Consider the following 20,047-nt stretch of genomic DNA (forward strand, 5'->3'; position numbering starts at 1 on the left):
TTCGTAAAATAAAGAATTTATACAAATAAGTAAAACATGACATCAACTGTTAAGCATCTCTGTCAACAAAAAAAATATATATTTTTTTAAAACTGGTCTCCCTGTGAAGAAAAATATTAATACCAATCCGATTAACTCTCCTCCCTGTGATCAGTCCTAAACGAAGGCTAATTTCTGAAATCTTGCAAGTTAACAGGGCTTGCACTCAGACCCACATAGTGTGGGATACCCTTAAGGCCTTTCTTAGCCGATGAGTTTACTTCCTCTTTCATTCCCTGCAAAGGCAAAGCGTAATGGACTACTATGCATCGCATAGTAGCCCATTATGTGTCACTTACCTGACACAGGAGCCAGCGAAGTCACTGCTGTCCCCTGTAGTCCGGCGCATCCATCTTCTCGTGGGTCTCGCAGCTCCGCCGCTGTCATTCGGCGAAGCCGCGATGACGTCACTCCCGCGCATGCGCACGGGAGCCGAGGCGCGCAGCATCTTCGTTATCGAGAATGCCATGCTCAGTGTGCTCAGTGCGCCTGCGCACCGCTGTCTACGGCGCATGCGCCGTAGACAGCGGTGCCCGTCTTCGGGCAAATATCTCCTAAACCGTATAGGTTTAGGAGATATTTCTTGGACCTACAGGTAAGCCTTAATCTAGGCTTACCTGTAGGTCAAAGTGGTTTGTAAGGGTTTACAACCACTTTAAGGCCTTTCTCAGAGATAAAAAAAAAGATAACTCATTTATCAAAACCTCCACCAAAAATGAAAAGAGCTTATATTATGGACCCTCCCCAAATACACAGCTTAGATGTCTGAGGAGTCAAGATTTATTCAAAACGTCTCTCTCACAAAGGCAGAGTAAAACATTTTTTTCAAATAGAGACATACCTCTACATCTGCTAGAGAAAATGTAAAACGTTTCATGAATCTATATGCCTCCTAGATACCCATCAGAGCCCAATGTGCAAACAACCTTTTTTTAAGCTTTAACTCTTCCTCATCCCCCATGGGTAGATTGAAATTCACCAAGCATAGCCAGGAACTTCTTCCTGACCTTCAGGTCTCCATGTCCTTAATGAAGTAGTGGAGATGGATTCCATTCATAAAGCATTATTTCTCTTCTTACCACCGACATTAAGATTATTGCAAACGTCATGCTGACTAATTTCTGCAGTTTGATATCCTGAATAAATCTCCTCTGCTATGAAAGCCATTTCGGAACTTTTTAAATTTAAAACACAACAGGGTTGTCCAGCTGTTTTTTTGTTTTTTTTACAGTTGCACTAGGGCCTTTAGCTGCGGTGATTACATAATCTACTGAAATTAATGGTTTGCACTGATTGGAGTGAGAAGACAAGGTAGCATTTTATACCAATGACACATTTTTATATTTGGGGACATAGGAGAATCTTTGACATCTTTGATACATTTGACAGAGTGTTTTGATAGATTCTCATGTCTGATCATTAACTGGGATAAATCAGTTCTTTCCTCACTGAACCCCATGTTAACGTCATTCCCAAAATGTGCCCAGCTCATTAAAATGACTTACACCTTTAAATATCTAGGTATCCTGTTTTTCATAAATTTGAAATACTTTATTTCTTTAATTCAAAGCCCCTACTGTCAAAAAATGTTTACCACAAATTTGGGGCTGTTTACCATTGTCAGTGGTGGGTAGGGCAAATTTGATTAAGATGATCTGAGTGCCCCAAATTCTCCAGGTCTTTCACAATTTCCCAATCTGAATCACAAAGTGATAATTTGTCTGTCTCCCATAGCAACAGGAGAGGATTTGCGCTACTGAGGTTCCCCACCTTGTTAGAGGTACAGCAGTTCAATCCGCTACTGGGGATTTGTAGTGGAAACCGCTGGACAGATGATTGTGGAGATTGGCTCAGCATTTCCCTCATAAATACAGACTACAGAGAAGGTGTACGTTGTTACGGGGAATCAAGAGTTAACTGGAGAGCAATTGTAGTTCAATGTACATGATCTACGTTTATTTGTAAAAGTAGAGGCCCACCTTAAGGTCAAGTATTCCCCCATGGCAGCCTTTGCTTTGTCCCAGGGCATTGATGAAGAGGGCAGAAAAGCAAAGGTACACCACATGTGTAGTAAAGTGACCCTGTACAAGGTGCCTAGCTTAGCCCAGAAGAACCCACCCTGGGGTAGGCACCTCATTTGACCCTTGCTTCCAATAAGAAGGGAAATATGGAGGACAAGACAAACAACCACCGCCCCCCGTCCCCCCTTACAAATGAAATGGTCGGCATGGACAGTAAGACAGAAAGGTCTAGAGGTAAGATCACCTGTCTTGGTCATAAGGACCAAGGTTGGACAGTCTGAGATACTCCATACATATTTCAGTTCTCTGTGATTAATGTTTAGATTACATGTTAAAGTTAAAGAAAAGCATATGTTTAATTATTCTTAAGAATGTGTACTGCCCCCTCCCCCTATCTATCCTGTATACCCTGTATAAAAAGGTGCCTGTATGTATCTATTTTTAATCTGTGCCAGTCACCTGATCATGTAGCGCCCTCTCTTATGTACCAGTGAGCTGCTGCTGCAAAGCAGAGGCGTGCCAACAATGGCTGGGCCTTTGGAACCTATGGGTTTGATGTCATAGCTCATCAATGCTGCCTATCAGTGTCCATTAGTGCCACCGATCAGTGCTCATCAATGTCACCTATTAGTGCTGCATTTCAGTGCCGCCTATCAGTACCCATTAATTCCACCTATCAGTGCCCATCAATTCTGCCTATCGGTGCCACCTATCAGTGCTCATCAATGTCGTCTATCAGTGCCCATCAGTTCTGCCTATCAGTGCCACCTATCAAAGTTCATCAATGCCGCCTATCAGTGTCCATCAGTGCCACTTTTCAGTGCTCATCAATGCTGCCTATCAGTGCCCATTAGTGGCACCTATCAGTGCTCATCAATGCCGCCTATCAACGTCCATTAGTGTCGCCTATCAGTGCTCATCAATGCCGCCTATCAGTGTCCATCAGTGCCACTGATCAGTGCTTGTCAATGCCAGCTATCAGTCCTGCATTTCAGTGCCGCCTATCAGTGGCCATTAATTCCGCCTATCAGTGCCCATCAATGCTGCCTATCAGTGCCCATCAGTGTTCATCAGTGTCACCTATCAGTGCCCATCCCTGCTGCCTATTAATGCCTATCAGTGCCCATCCATGCTGCCTTGCAGTGCCCATCCATGCTGCCTATCAGTGCCCATCAATGCCACCTATCAGTGCCCATCAATCCAACCTATCAGTGCCCATTAGTGCCTCCTATCAGTGCTCATCGATCAATGCCACCTGCCTCCCCAGCAAGTCCCTGAGAGCATGTCTATCTCATACAGCTCAGAGACATCTTTGATAGTTCTCCCTCTCTCCTCTCTCGCATGGGATGAGAGAAGAGACAGCTGATCTGCTCCGTATCTAACAGCCCCCCCCCCCCCCCCCCGTGCGTGCGAGAAGTCAAGTGTGAAACTAAAAGCTAACAAGCTCACGTTTCCTGCAAAGCACACACAGGAGAAAGATGGGGGAAGTGTTGGAGAAGGAGCAGATCAGCTGCCTCCTCTCTCATCCCATGCGAGAAAGGAGAAAGGGAGAACTGTCAATGACGACTCTGAGCTGTATGAGAGAAACACGCTCTCCAATTAGAGACCAGCAATTAGCAACCCCGCTGGGGCCACCTTACCACCTTACAGTGGCTGAATGGCAAGGCCTGGGCAAAATGCAACTGCTGCGACCCTGGTAGTTCCACCACTGCCACAAATGCTTACATGAACACAGTTTTTACCTTATGTCTTTATTAAACATTTAATGTTTTTCTTTGAAATTTTTTCCACTTACATTATGCATTTCTGCACAATTTGTTAACGTTACACAGTATGCTTTAAAAGAGAAGACTTTCTAAAATCAACCAGACTATGCCAGCAGCATGCGTCTGCCCCCTCCTTAAAAAGGTTGCACCGACTCTGAGATCTTTAGAATGTAAAAGGAGCAGATGGGAACTCTGGGGGAGATCTAGTTCTGCGGGATTCATTGTGTCTACCTACAGAGATTGTTCCTGCTTGCAAAAACAAGACAAGATTACACTGAGTGACACATTCACAGTTTTTACATTCTGGCCAGAACTGTTCACGTATAACTACATAACTACCACTGTTTATTTATCGAGAGGAGTAATTGTGGATAGGATGTGTGAAGATGTTGCAGACAGTATTTACTGGTATACTGAGGCCGCGTACACACGCGCGGACTGTTGGCCCAACTTTGTCCGTCCAACAGTTTGAGCGAACAGTCCGCTCAAACTTAGCATGGACGGACATGGCCACACACGACGGACGAACAGTTTGCTGAAACCGTGCGCGATGACGTGAACGGCACGTACGACGGGACGAAAAATACGACGTCCTATACACTGCAATGCAACCTTCCGACGTGGAAATCCTTTCTGAGCATGCGCGAGACTTAGTTGGCCGAACAAGCCTACACACGAGCGAACAGTCCGCTGAAACCTTGTTTCAGCGGACAGTTTTTCGGAATTTCCGTAAGACCTTGTTCGGCCAACTGTCCGCTGAAACTGTCCGCTGAAGCCCCACACACGAGCGGACTGTCCGCCCAAACACTGTTCAGCGGACAAGGTTGGGCGAACAGTCCGCGCGTGTGTACGCGGCCTTAGATTAGTAGGATAAAACATTATACTTAAGCCCAATTGTAGTTTGTAAAAAATAAATAAATACACATTGAAAGTACAGTAAAATATATATAATAAATGTACTTCTAGTCTTATTATGTTTAATTATGGTCAGAACCACATAAACACGTCACAAGACTAACAAAATAAAGTAGACCTGAAGTGTGCCTTGGTCTGCTGGACAGTATGCCCAGAGAAGAGGGAATACCCAAGATAAGTGAGTGGATGGTTTGAAGAGAAACTGTCCTTTAGAGAAGTGCCCTTAGAAGGTGAATGGGTGGTTGGGTTCCGCATACTGGAACCGACAAAGAACACTGTGGGTGGTCTACCTAAATAGCCCCCAGGCTCCTCACATAATTTCAGGCCACCATACTGGCCTTCCTATTTATGGTAGGAGCCCTATGACTGGGAGAGATGTGAACCACATAAACACGTCACAAGACTAACAACATAAAGTAGACTCGTGCCCTGGTCTACTGGACAGTATGCCAGGAGGAGGGAGCAAAACACTTGGTTACAGAGGTAATTATTTGAGGACTGGGCAAGTTTGCGTAAGGCTTGTAACATTTCTGCTTGCGGATTGTGGATGTATCGTGCAAAGAAAGCGGATTTCCACCTGCCCATCTTCTTGATGACGTGGTCCATTACCCCGTTTTGTGATGCTGCTGTCGCTGCTCCGATCCGGAAGGAATGTCCAGAATATCGGCCGGGATCAAGGCCTAAGTTAAGCAAGAGGATCCTAATGTGTCTGGTGAACTGGCTACCACTTAGAGGGTTAGTAGGGAAAGGTAGCAACGGGCTAGACTCCGACAGTTCGGACAGATGAGCTAACAACTGATCTAGAATGGCCACTGAGTCAGGAAAAGTTTGATATCTACCCCGGGACCAGATTGTTGCGTTTTGGACACTACGAGGTGCAGGATGAAGCGATTCTGATGGCGTTTCAGATGGCATCTGCGCAGTACCTGACAGCCGGGGCCGGTGATGGTGAACTCGCTCGGACGTAAGAAGCCATAGAAGGACAGGTAGATGGCTGCTTGAATGACCATGCTAGGCAGTAACCCAAAGGGGGACCATGACAGGATGGTAGACATGTCTCTGAAGATGGCACTAGTGATGGGTAGGCGCTTGCTACTGGTTTGGGGCTGTTGCCTATGGATACCGCGTAGGATGGTTTTGACTGCGTGGGCAGCGAACATAGTTGGTTTGGTAGGGTCCTGTAAGGAGATGAAATGCTGGATGCCAGCTAAGTAGAGTCTGATGGTATTGTCTGACAACGCCAGCTTTGTGTGGCAATATGATATGAAAACCAAGATGGGCTTGAGATCTCCTGATACTACCCCACTGTTTGAGGCTAGGAACCTGTCATAGGAATTCCAGGCAGTACGATAGGCCTTCAGGGTGTTGCGACATAATGACTGATTAATAAGGCGGGTTGCACCGTGTAGGTGTTGCTTTAATCCAACGTTAGCTGTGACCAAGGTGGCATAAGAGATGTGGCCGGGTATGTTCCAGGTTCCTGTGAAAAGAATGATGCAAAGTTAAAGCGGGATAGTGCGTCGGCCGAGATATTGTACTTGCCCAGGATATAGAAGCAGTGCACATTGAATTGGTGCTGCAGGGATAGTTGCACCAGCATGCGCAGGAAGGACATGATGGCAAGGAATTTGGAGCTGCCTTTATTTATGATATTGGCTGTCGCCTGACAAACGTCACTGTTTTCCCTGCCCAGGTGCTGCCCCAGACTTGAGCTTCTGCCACAATGGGGTAGAGTTTGAATAATGAGGAGGACCTACTGAACCCGGGAATCAGGAAGATTTATGGTGGCCATGGCCCTGCAAACCAATGATGGCCAAAAATTGCCGCAAAGCCTGTAGAGGCTGTGGCATCCGTGACTACCTGAGGTGAAGAAGAGGATGCTGAAGGAATGAACATTGATGCGGTGTCTAGCTTAAGAATTCTGTTGGATCTTGCACCTGCGAGAAGAAAACCAAGAGGCGTGAGATGAATTAACGCCCCTAAGGGATGATCCTCATGGTGAAGTTAAGCATGCCAAGCAAGATTGTAGCTGTCTCTTGGTGCACCCTCGAGTAAGGGTAAAGGTGTGAACGACCATCCTGATGCGGGTCAATTTGTCAGGAGGCAGGCGGGCCTACATGGAGCGTGTGTTGAGCGTGACACCCAAGAAAGTGATGGACTGTGCTGAGCCTTCCACTTTCTTTTCTGCTATGGGCACATTAAGATTATTGAATACCCCTCTTAAGCTAGTCCAAATCTACTGGGGACTCACTGGGTTTTTCGATGAGCAGGAAGTCATTGAGATAGTGAATCACTTTCTGACAATGTGCGTGATGCCACAGGATCCAGGAAAGGGACTGGGCAAACGTTTCGAACAGCCACGGGCTGCTTTTAGAGCCAAATGTCAACATGGTGACGAAATAGTACAACCAATGAGCTTCTAACCCCAGCTTTTTCAGTTAAGCTTTGGTAATAGAACTTGGAAGCTCATTGGTTTCTATGCAGAAGTGAGCCTGCTTTTGGACTACAGCACCCCGAGACTTCTATACTACTATGGTACTTAAAGTTGTATGTTGTTTTTATGTGGGAAAGCAGCACCCTAACCCATATTTTCAAGTTTATCCCAGTAAGTTCAGTCCACCTTAGAAATGTTGCTTCAGCACTTGCTGACCCACTTTTATTAAAAAGAATGGAACGTTTAACACAGAAATCAGTTGTCCAGGCAGGTCTTTTGTCTTGGTCATCCAGACCATCTAACACAGCTCCTTAGAATCACTCTCTTGCAGCTCTCTGCTGCTCTGTCACTGACTGCACCTGCTTTGTACAGACATACATGCTCTGGCTGCCCCCAAGCAGCATCATTGACCTCTGGTGAAGATTATAGTCCTTCTGACTCCTACGCAGAGACCTTCTGTCTTTTGTGCATAGCCCCTAACCATTGTTAGATCCTAACTCATAATGGCTGTGAACACCTAACCACATACTCTGCTGGTCTTCAGCAAGACCTGGATGTTGAGTTGAAGTCTTCTTCCCACCCAAAGTACCTCAAAGCTCAAGACCATGAGCCAGGAATTACATAACCCAGAGAAAGATGAAAAACCACCTTTCTCCACCCCGAAGTGACATTCTGGGGGCCCTTAAATTGTATCCTTGAGAACCCTGTATCGTTTTTTCCTATGTTTTTACTGTGGCAAAGTCTTGCATTGTCATTACGCCCCCCCCCCCCCCACACACACACACACACACACACACACACACACCCACTTGTTTCGCACCAGATGGCAGAACACAGAATCCTCTTACTTTGCCATCTCTGTGCCAGCAACCACCTAATTCAGTACCTTGCTGCCTCCCACCATTTACCTTTAAAGGGGAACTCTGATCAATGGGTTTTAGTTTTGGGGGTTTAGTTTTGGTTTAGTTTGGTCTTTTTATGGTGTGCTTCCATGAGCATTTCTGCAATCTTAACGGGGCCCTACTGGTCTTTCTACCAACCTAGTTTTGGCCTTGGGGATCTGGGCATACTTTCACTTTCTTGACATATTCTCTTTTTTCTGACCCCAAAACTACTGTAGTGAATCTGAGACAGGCCTCCTTCTCCTGTATCTGTAAATAGACCACCCCTTTTATTTCTGGTACCAACCTCAGCCACTGAAATCTGTCTTTTAGGGTTAGCAACCCCTTCCCAGTTACCCTTGGCAACAAAAGCATCTGAGATTAGCAACACATTATTCTGTTTATCATAAACAGTAATGGGCTACACACCTTATTATTGTCAATGTCACCAGCACCTCTTTTCCCAGTGTTTGTTAGGACAGTGTCTGAGGAGGGACCACACACAGACAAGAGGGTTATTCCCCATCGGACAATCATGTTGCCTGTTGCCTAACACTCCACAAGCAACTGACATTTTTCAATGAAACTTATTTTAAGATTGATGACCCCAATCTCTTTAAATACTCCCAAGTCATTTAATACTTTAACCAATAACTCTGACCTGTCCTTCACAGTGCCACCCATACACAACACTACTAGGAAGAAACTTGGCAACGCACTGTGAGGCAATTTTCAAAATTTTCAAACATTGTATGACAGAATACATTCTTTAAATAAGTGGCACTTCTGCTCTTGCACTTCAGCGATTTGCACAAAGCAATCCACAGCAGACTGCAGGTGACCTAATTTCCAAATTATCTCAGCTTCCTCTCTGAAACATGCACTCTTTACCCCTCCTCCTTTTCACAATTGCAGCCTCACTCCTCAAACTCCCTTTTCTTCACCCCCCCCCCTGCTCCACCCCACAATCTGTACATATCGCCATCACTTCTCCCCTCTCCTTACTACTGCACTCATCACCTCTTTCTAACTCTAAGCCCACTTTCTAACAAACCCCCCAGGGTACTGAAGCATGTCCTCTCATACAAATCGTACTCTCATATTACCTCCCTTACTTTTCTACTTCTCCTAACCGCTGAAGATTTTTCCCCTAGCCCTGGGCCTCCCTTATTTAGCTGTACCCAACACACCCATCACCCTACACCCTCTGGCAGTAGTCGCAATCTGCGCAATTTAGTCTCGGTTCCTCTTCTTCCCAACACCAGCTTCCCCTCTCCTGTGCCCTCTGGAACGCTTGCTCTGTCTGCAACAAATTCACCGCTGTTCATGACCTCTTTGTCACTAATTCCTTTAATCTACTTGCTCTCACAGAAACCTGGTTCCACAAATCTGATACCCCTTCTCTTGCTTCCCTCTCCCAGGGTGGCTTTCACTGGACTCACTCCCCTAGGCCTACTGGATGCAAGGGAGGTGGAGTGGGACTCCTCCTATCCCCCCAATGCACCTTCCAGGTTATTCACTCCCCTCCCACTCTTTCCCTCTCACCATTTGAAGCTCACTGTATACGTCTATTCTCTCCTACTTCCCTAAGAATTGCTGTGATCTACTGGCCCCCTGGACCATTATCGACTTTCCTTGATGAGTTCTCTGCCTGGCTACCCTACTTTCTGTCTTTAGAAATTCCCACAATCCTTCTCTGTGATTTCAACATTCCTGCTAATACAAACACTCCTGCTACTTCTAAACTTCTTAGTCTAACCTCTTCATTTGACCTGAAGCAATGGGTACATGCTTCTACTCATTCTGATGGAAACACCCTTGACTTTGTATTCTCCTACCTTTGCACTCCATGCAACTTCTCAAATAATCCTTTTCCTCTTTCCGACCATCACCTAATTAGTTTCTCTCTCTCCCTGTCTTCCAACACCTTTCCCTCCAATCGCCTAACCATCACTTGTAGAAACTTTTGCAACTTCAACTCTTCTCTCCTCTATTCTGCTGCTGACCACCTCTATGACAAAATCTCTCCCCTATCCTGCCCCAACCAAGCCACTTCCATCTACAATAAATCACTGTCCGAACTTATAATATTTCCTCCCCCACGCGTCTCTTCGCCTGACTTATCTGTCAAGAGTAATGGCACAACCATCCACCCATCCCTACAAGTCAGGGTGCTAGGTGTTATCCTGGACTCTGAACTCTCCTTTCAGCCCCACATCCAATCACTTTCCAAAACTTGCCGCCTCAACCTCTGAAACATCTCTAAACTACGCCCCTTTCTAACCAATGAAACCACAAAGCTTGTGATTCACTCCCTAGTTATCTCTCGCCTTGACTACTGCAACTCCCTCCTCATTGGCTCACCTTTAAATAGATTATCCCCCCTTCAGTCCATCATGAATGCTGCTGCTAGACTCATACACCTTACAAACCGCACAGTGTCTGCTACCCCTCTCTGCCAATGCCTCCATTGGCTGCCACTTGCCCAACGAATTAAATTCAAAATACTAACACTTACTTACAAAGCCATCCACAACTCTGCCCCCAGCTACATCACTAGCCTAGTCTCAAAATACCAACCGAATTGCCCACTTCGTTCCTCCCAAGACCTTCTGCTCTCTAGCTCCCTCATCACCTCCTCCCATATCCGCCTCCAGGACTTCTCTTGAGCCTCGCCCATCCTCTGGAACTCCCTACACCAATCTGTCAGAATGTCTCCAAAGTTATCCACTTTTAGGAGATCCCTGAGAAGCCTATCCTGCATCCATCTAACAACTGCACTATTTTCTCCATTAGCTCATCCCCCACAGCTATTACCCTTTTGTATAACTTGACCCTCCCTCCTAGATTGTAAGCTCTAACGAGCAGGGCCCTCTGATTCCCCCTGTCTTGAATTGTATTGTATTGTAATGTCTATCCTAATGTTGTAAAGCGCTGCGTAAATTGTCGACCCTATATAAAACCTGTATTATAATAATAATAATAATAATAATACCCATATCGGCCATCTTTGTCCAGTACAGCCTGTATACCCCTGCTGCAAGTAGCAGTTATTCCACAGTGTCAGCTTGTATAACCCTGCTGCAAGTAGCAGTAGTCCACAGTGCCAGCTTGTCCAACTGAGGAGGAAACAGCAAGGTACGGTTGTACTCATAAGTTCACATACCCTGGCAGAATTTGATTTCTTGGCCATTTTTCAGAGAATATGCATGATAACACAAAACCATTTATTTCACTCCTGGTTAGTGATTGGCTGAAGCCATTTATTATCAATCAACTGTGTTTACTCTTTTTAAATCATGATGACAACAAAAACGACCCAAATGACCCTGATCAAAAGTTTACATACCCTGGTGATTTTGGCCTGATAACATGCACACAAGTTGTCAAAAATGGGTTTGAATGACTATTAACCACTTGCGGACCGCTCGCAGTCATTTTACGCTGCTATTTTGAAGAGGAATATCGTTGTTATGACAGCAGCTAGGGGCCATAACCCCAGTATCCTCTTCTTCAGCGAGAGGTCCGCTTTCAGATAAAAGTGGTCTCTGCAGCGAATTCTCCACAAAATAACTTTTATCGGTGGCGGGAGAGGGCCCGCCACACTGCGGTGCCCTCCGCCACTTACCGGAGCCATCAGTAGCAGCAGGGGCGATCAGGTTTTTCTCCCTGTTAGGCATGGAGACAAGTGAGGGGAAGATGGACCCCACCCATCTCCATATCAGTGCAGGGTGGAAGCAATGTCAAAGCGTCACTTCCGCCCATAGCTCTTAAAGGGGAATTTTTTTTTCAAATGACATTTAATAAAAAAAAATTATTGCATTTTAGTGTAAATATGAGATCTGAGGTCTTTTTGACCCCAGGTCTCATATTTAAGAGGTCCTGTCATGCTTTTTGTTTCTTTACATCCCTTGTAATAGGAATAAAAGTGACACTTTTTTTATTTAAAAAGAACAATGTAAAAATAAAAGGTAAACTAAATAAGAAAAAAACGTTCTTTAAACGTGCCCAATCCCACCGAGCTTGCGTGCAGAAGTGAATGCATACGTGAGTAGCGCCCGCATATGAAAACGGTGTTCAAACCACACATGTGAGGTATCGCCACGATCGTTAGAGTGAGAGCAATAATTCTAGCACTAGACCTCAAAACATGCAACCTGTAGAATTTTTTTTAAACGTCCCCTAGGGAGATTTGTATGGGTAAAAATGTGTCACCATTCCACGTGCGGGCGCAATTTTGAAGCGTGACATGTTGGATATCAATTTACTTGGTGTAACATTATCTTTCACGATATAAAAAAAGTTGGGCAAACTTTACTATTGTCTTATTTTTTAATTCAAAAAAGTGTATTTTTTCCAAAAAAAAAGGGCGCTTGTAAGACCGCTGTGCAAATGCAGTGTGACAGAAAGTATTGCAACAACCACCATTTTATTCTCTAAGGTGTTAGAAAAAATATATATATAAAATGTTTGGGGGTTCTAAGTCATTTTTTTGCAACAAAAAAAACAGTTTTTAACTTGTAAACACCAAATCTCAGAAAGAGGCTTGGGCCTTAAGTGATTAAAGGTAACCATCCTCACCTGTGATCTGTTTGCTTGTAATTAGTGTGTGTGTATAAGATGTCAATGTGTTTCTGGACTCCTGACAGACCCTTGCATCTTTCATCCAGTGCTGCACTGACATTTCTGGATTCTGAGTCATGGGGAAAGCAAAAGAATTGTCAAAGGATCTGCAGGAAAAGGTAGTTGCACTGTATAAAACAGGAAAGGGATATAAAAAGATATCCAAGGAATTGAGAATGCCAATCGTCAGTATTCCAACTCTAATCAAGAAGTGGAAAATGAGGGGTTCTGTTGAAACCAAACCAAGGTCAGGTAGACCAACAAAAATTTCAGCCTCAACTGCCAGGAAAATTGTTTGGGATGCAAAAAAAACACAAATAACTTCAGGTGAAATACAGGACTCTCTGAAAACATGTGGTGTGGCTGTTACAAGATGCACAATAAGGAGGCACTTGAAGAAAGATAGGCTGTATGGTCAAGTCGCCAGAAGAAAGCCATTACTATGCAAATGCCGCAAAGTATCCAGCTTACAATACGCCAAACAGCACAGAGACAAGCCTCAAACCTTCTGCCACAAAGTCATTTGGAGTGATGAGACCAAAATTTAGCTTTTTGGCCACAACCATAAATGCTACATTTGGAGAGGAGTCAACAAGGCCTATGATGAAAGGCGTGGATGTGGATCACTGATGTTTTGGGGATGTGTGAGCTACAAAGGCACAGGAAATTTGGTAAAAATTGATAACAAGATGAATGCAATATGTTATCAAAAAATACTGGAGGAACATTTGCATTCATCAGCCAGTAATCTGCACATGGGACGTACTTGAACATTCCAACATGACAATGATCGAAAACACAAGACCAAGTTGACCTGTCATTAGCTACAGCAGAATAAAGTGAAGATTCTGGAGTGGAGTCTCCCAACCTCAATATCATTGAGCCACTCTGGGTAGATCTCAAATGTGCTGTTCATGCAAGACAGCTCAAGAATATACAGGAACTGGAGGCTTTTTGCCAAGAGGAATGGGCAGCTTTGCCATCTGAGAAGATAAAGAGCCCCATCCAATAATACCACAAAAGGCTTTAAGCTGTCATTAATGTTAAAGGGTTAATACACGGTATTAAGAACTGGGGTATGTAATCTTTTGATCAGGGTCATTTGGGTAGTTTCTGTTGTCATTATGATTTAAAAAGAGTAAACACAGTTGATTGATAAAACATGGCTTCAGCCAAACACTAACCATGAGTGAAAGAAAATATGTTGTGTTTATCATTCATATTCTCTGAAAAATGGCCAAGAAATCATAAATTCTGCCAGGGGTATGTAAACAAACAACTGTATATACTGGCTGCACACTTCAGAGTTGAATATTTCTCCCAGTATGTCACGCTTAAAAAGGGACCCCTGAATCCACATCTAAGACCTTTCTGAAGTCCTTGTTATCGGGGATATGGAGAGACAAATTTACTGATGTCATAGATGTTGTGTTTCTAAAAGGGGCCTCCACCCTGCTGTAAATACCCCATACAATAACCTGATGTTCTCCCAGAGCGCTGCCAGTTTCAAGATTCACCATAAGCCTCTGGGTCAATGAGCTGCTTCAGGTCCTTTATGAGTCATAGGCAAAACCCCTGCTGTGCACTCGCTCCCACTTGGTCCATCTGTTTCGAGAGAATTAACCTCTGCAGCAGCCCACATGCATTTAACTACAGGCTACTCTGCAGCCCCCCTCCCCCTTCTGGCACAGCTGAAGTGGTGTCCACCCCATGGTTACTTACAGAAGCCCTGTTTAGTATATCTAATAGGTGTGTTGCCAACTTTCCCAGTTTTTTTCTCTTTGCTCCCACCAGAGGTTATATGCAGAACCACTCCATCTGCCCAAGGAGGTACAGAAGGACAGAGTGGCTTATCATCAGACACACTACAGCTGTCACCTTTAGCCATATTACTATGGTACCACATTTTTGGACACTGTGAACTGGTGGCCCTTTATTACCCACATAACCTTTGGAATCCATTTATGCCCCGTACACACGACCAGACTTTTCAACATCAAAAGTCTGACAGAATGATTCCGGCAGACTATTCGATCGTGTGTGGGCTGCAGCGGACTTTTGTTTTGCAAAAGTCTGACAGACTTTAGAAATGGAACATGTTTCAAATTTTTCCGACAGAACTCTGCCGGACCCAGTTCCTACTGAGAAATCCGCTCGTGTGTGTGCTAGTCTGACGGACTAAAAACGAAGCTAGGGCAGCTATTGGCTACTGGCTATGAACTTCCTTATTCTAGTCCAGTCATACGTCATCACGTTCGAATCCGTCGGACTTTGGTGTGATTGTGTGTGGCCAAGTCCGTTCATTCGGAAAGTCCGTCAGAACTCTGTCAGAACTCCGTCGAAAGTCTGTCAGACTTAGTCCCTCGAAAAGTTTGGTCGTGTGTACGCGGCATAAGAGGGGATATGTCCAAGAATATGTTAAAAACTTAAATCACCAAAGGCATTTCACTGCCCTCTACAGAAATTAATTACCTATTTATATTAGGTACGCACCCCTTGCAAGAGAGGAGGAACTATTAGAAGGGAATAAACATTATATCATATGCCATCCAATGAACACACCCTTCCAACCCCATAGAGCGGATCCGTGGGAATCTGGGAGAAATCATTTTCCCCATAATTATAGAAAAGATTACAGGCCCACTTGTTTTTCTCAAGAAGGGTAGAAGAAAGAAAGTGTAAAAGGAAGTATTGCAATAAAATAGGCGCCTGGGGGGGGTTATCAAATCTAAAAAGAAGACAGGTGTATTTGCCTAAAGTACATAAGGATTCTATTAATCCCCCAGGTCAACCAATAATTAGTGCCATTGACACTGTTACCTCTAGTGTGGGAAGATATATAAATGAGTTGCTTCAACCATTTGTAATTTAAACTCCATCATATTTAAAGGGTACAACTCAGGTTCTCATCATATTAAGATGAATGACGGAAGTATACATCTTAGCCAGAGCTGATGTGGCATCCCTTTACACCCTTTACACCAGGGATATGCAATTAGCGGACATCCAGCTGTTGCAAAGCTACAAGTCCCATGAGGCATAGCAAGACTCTGACAGCCACAAGCATGAGACCCAGAGGCAGAGGCATGATGGGAATTGTAGTTTTGCAACAGCTGGAGGTCAGCTAATTGCATTTCCCTGCTTTACACCATTATATCCCATCAACAAAGCAGTTGAAGCAGTTGATTTTTTTTCTATGGTAAGATTACTATTTAGAGGGTATTTGGCTTCAATTGCTGGATTTTGCAATGAGACACAACAACTTTTGGTTTGGAAGATTTTATTATCTCCTAACCTGAGGCGTCACAATGGGCACAAAATGTGCACCTAGCATGGGCAATTTATTCATGGCCAAATGGAAGGAGGACGTCATCTATAAAGAGCGCAGATCTGAGCTTATCCTCTGGAGAGGGTATTGATGATGTCCTCCTCCTGTGCAATGGTGATCTAGAATCGCCTAATAGCTTCATTCAAGATCTGAATGATAATAATAGAGGAATTGTCCTACAACATGAAGCCAGTAACCAAGAGGTACACTTTCAAGATTCAAGGATTATGATAAGGAATGGTTATTGTTCCTACCTTTTTTTTTAAGGAGACTGACTATAACGGGTTTATTAGTCTAGACAGTTGCCATCATCTAACATGGTTAAGATCAATACACACAGTGTCTCACAAAAGTGAGTACACCCCTCACGTTTTTTTGTAAATATTTTATTATTTATTTTCATTTGACAGTTTTGTGAGATATTGTAAAAGCCAGTTTATAAGGCTATATAATTGCACCCGTCAAGAAGATTATTTGGAACAGGTTCCTAAATCATGTTTTGTGGAAAAAGGGTGTACAATTTAACTAGACTGGTTTAAACAGTTTTAGAGTTGATAGGAGCGAGATGTTAATATGCAAGCCTGCCAATACTGTTAATCATGATCCTTTTGGGTGTTCATTTTTGACTACTTTTTCTATTCAACATCATGTCATCAAAAAACGTTTTCAAACATTGGGATGATCTAAAAAAAGAAGACAAAATCTTGAGCACTTTGTTACCTGACCCATCAGTTTTGAGGGTTCCCCCTTTTGAGGCTGCAGAACACCCTTTATGTTATAGGTCCTCCTAGATGGCCCATGTTCTTTCAAAAAATTAAAGGTTTTTCCCATGTCTAAATGTTGAATTTGTCATTTGAATGGGAGGAAATTTATGAGCAATCAGTCTAAGCCCTTGTACACACGATCGGAGATTCCGACGGAATGTGTCCGATCGGAGCATTTTGTCGGATATTCCAACTGTGTGTGGTCTGCATCGGACTGACCAAATTTTCCAACTTGCCGGAAATATTTTCCGACAAAATGCTCTGATCGGACATACTCCGATCATGTGTAGAGAATTCCAATCGGACAAAGTGCCACGCACGCTCAGATCAAATTCCTACATCAAAGCTATTGAGCTATTGGCTACTAGCCTGAATGTAGTCCTATCGTAACGAAATTACGTCATCACGTTCTGAAAGATCGGATTTTCCGACAACTTTGTCTGACCGTGTGTATGCAACAGTTCCGGACAAGATCCGTCGGACAAAATCCGAAGGACAAAATCCCACGGATTTGGTTGTCAGAATCTCCGACCGTGTGTACAAGGGCTAAGAGTAATTTAAAAACATATGATATTGGCTCTTTCAGTACCTCATGTTTCTTTAAAAAATTTAGTCTTCTTATTGCAATCCCCGTGCAGCCTGCAATATTTGGGCTGCACTGTGCACATGCTGCAAACACATTTAAATAAGCATGTAGTCAATATTTGACATGGTTTTCCAGATCATAGTGTTTCTAAACCACAACCCCAACCCTGCAACCCACTAAAGGAAAAACCCTGAAGGCACCATTTTTATGGCCATTGATAATTTCACACCTAATTGGCGAGGTAGCCATGTGAGATGTGATATTTCTATGTTAGAAACTCAGTGGATATACACCTAAAAACATTCACCTCATTTAGTTTAAATATTAAAATGGGATGTGATTTGTTTTAGTAACAATGGTTAATTTATATCCCTGATTATTATTATTTTAATCATTTTAATGGTGTCTGTGTAACCTCGTTTCTGAAAATATTATTCTGTAAATTTCCATATTGTTTTAAACCCATTAGAGATTATTGTACATTATATAAAATGTTATCAATTCTACAGTTTTAAATAATCGAATCTTGTATTATATTTATTGCCCTTGAGATGGTGATATTTAACTTGTGGGGCTTTTATTTATTGGTATTTATATTATGGATTTGAGATTATAATGAACTATTTTATACTTTTTATTAGTTATATTGCTTCCTATTTTTAGAATGTTTTTAACTAGGGTGTTTTCCGGTTTTGATTAGCTCTGATAATGTGGGACTGTGGCACATTTGCAGGCAAACTGGAAGTTTTTCTTTTTGATTTGCACATCCTATCTTTGGAACGCATATGGTTTGTGGCCACTTCCGGCTCCAGCAAGTTATGTTTGTTTTGGTCTTTGAAGTGCATATGGCAGAGCAGGGAGCCACCCTTTCAGAAGGAGGCTATTTAAAGCATAATGATGTTCACTAGCCCCTGACAATGTCACCATATGATCAAACGCATAGGGCGTAGTTACGTAAAGTGTAATGTCATTGTGCTGAGGACCGCAGCCATCTTGTTGTGGATTTTTCCATATACATATCTCTAATATTACCATGTGAGATTATACCCTTTTTTAATAAATGCTGAATATTTAATACTACACCATGAGGCTGTTACTGTTGCTTTTAATGAGCTAAAATGTGTATGGGAGTTTGATGCCTCCAGACCGCTATTGAGGAGGGAGAACATGGTATACGTTAAAGTGGCTCATTGGTAGAGGTCTGGTGAAAACCAGGTGGAGCCTGGGTTGTACTGACTGGAATGGTACCAGTGGATTGGAGAAAAGCCAATGTAGCACCAATATTTAAAAAAGTGCCCAAAATACATCCCTGGGAATTACAGACCAGTTAGCCTAACATCAATAGTATGCAAGCTCTTGGAGAGGATGTAAGGGACTATATACAAGATTTTAGTAATGAAAATGGTATCATTAGCAATAATCAGCATGAATTCGTTAACCAGTTCCTGACCGCCGGCCGTCAAATGACGGCCAGGCGGCGCAGCTATTGCGGCGGGAGGCCGTCATATGACGGCCTCCCGTTTAAACAGGGATGCGCGCGATCGTGCGCGCACATCCCTGTTTCTTCGGTGGCGGCGTGTCACGGAGACACCGCTCGCCACCGAAGGGGGTGAACAGCCATTCGTTATGGCTGTTTACCACGTGATCGGCCGTGATGAAGTCACGGCCGATCACAGATGGTCACACCCCCTACGTGCACGGCGCATGCGCGCGATCGCGAGCGCGCTGCGCGTGCACGTCGGTGGCGGCGTGTTCCCCGGGAACACTGCTCGTCACCGACACTGGTAAACAGCCATTGGCTGGCTGTTTACCCACGTGATCGGCTGTGATCCTTTCACAGCCGATCACTAAAATGTAAACAAACCGCGGTAACGGGATGTTACCGGGTTCTCCTCCTCACACACCGATCGTGTGTGAGGAGGAGATTGCGGTAACATCTCGTTACCGCATACAGTGTACACCAAACATACTGATTGCCCCCCCCCCCCAATAAAGAGGACCTGTCACCACCCCTCATAGTACCTGTCAATCACAGTCCATCAGAGTACCTGTCACAGCCCATCAGAGTATTTGAGTACCTGTCCCAGCCCATCAGAGTACCCGAGTACCTGTCCCAGCCCATCAGAGTACCCGAGTACCTGTCCCAGCCCATCAGAGTACCCGAGTACCTGTCCCAGCCCATCAGAGTACCCGAGTACCTGTCCCAGCCCATCAGAGTACCCGAGTACCTGTCCCAGCCCATCAGAGTACCCGAGTACCTGTCCCGGCACATCTGAGTACCCGAGTACCTGTCCCAGCCCATCAGAGTACCCGAGTACCTGTCCCAGCCCATCAGAGTACCCGAGTACCTGTCCCGGCCCATCAGAGTACCCGAGTACCTGTCCCGGCCCATCAGAGTACCCGAGTACCTGTCCCGGCCCATCTGAGTACCCGAGTACCTGTCCCGGCCCATCAGAGTACCCGAGTACCTGTCCCGGCCCATCAGAGTACCCGAGTACCTGTCCCGGCCCATCTGAGTACCCGAGTACCTGTCCCGGCCCATCAGAGTACCCGAGTACCTGTCCCGGCCCATCAGAGTACCCGAGTACCTGTCACGGCCAATCAGAGTACCCGAGTACCTGTCACGGCACATCAGAGTACCCGAGTACCTGTCACGGCACATCAGAGTACCCGAGTACTTGTCACGGCAC

At 44.4% G+C, this 20,047-nt stretch overlaps 1 protein-coding gene and 1 long non-coding RNA gene across 2 annotated transcripts in view; one reads left to right on the plus strand and one right to left on the minus strand.

Moving 5' to 3' along the window:
• The window catches only part of ADCY1 (adenylate cyclase 1), a 550,492-nt gene that overhangs the window by 370,750 nt on the left and 159,695 nt on the right, over positions 1–20,047 (plus strand). The gene's annotated exons all lie outside the window — the stretch shown is intronic.
• Positions 1–20,047, minus strand: part of LOC143996630 (uncharacterized) — a 61,834-nt gene that overhangs the window by 31,292 nt on the left and 10,495 nt on the right. The window lies entirely within an intron of this gene.

The sequence above is a fragment of the Lithobates pipiens genome, unplaced genomic scaffold, assembly GCF_037356315.1.
Source record: "Lithobates pipiens isolate NorthernLeopardFrog02 unplaced genomic scaffold, aLitPip1_a1.2 Scaffold_19, whole genome shotgun sequence".
Lineage (NCBI taxonomy): Eukaryota > Metazoa > Chordata > Amphibia > Anura > Ranidae > Lithobates > Lithobates pipiens.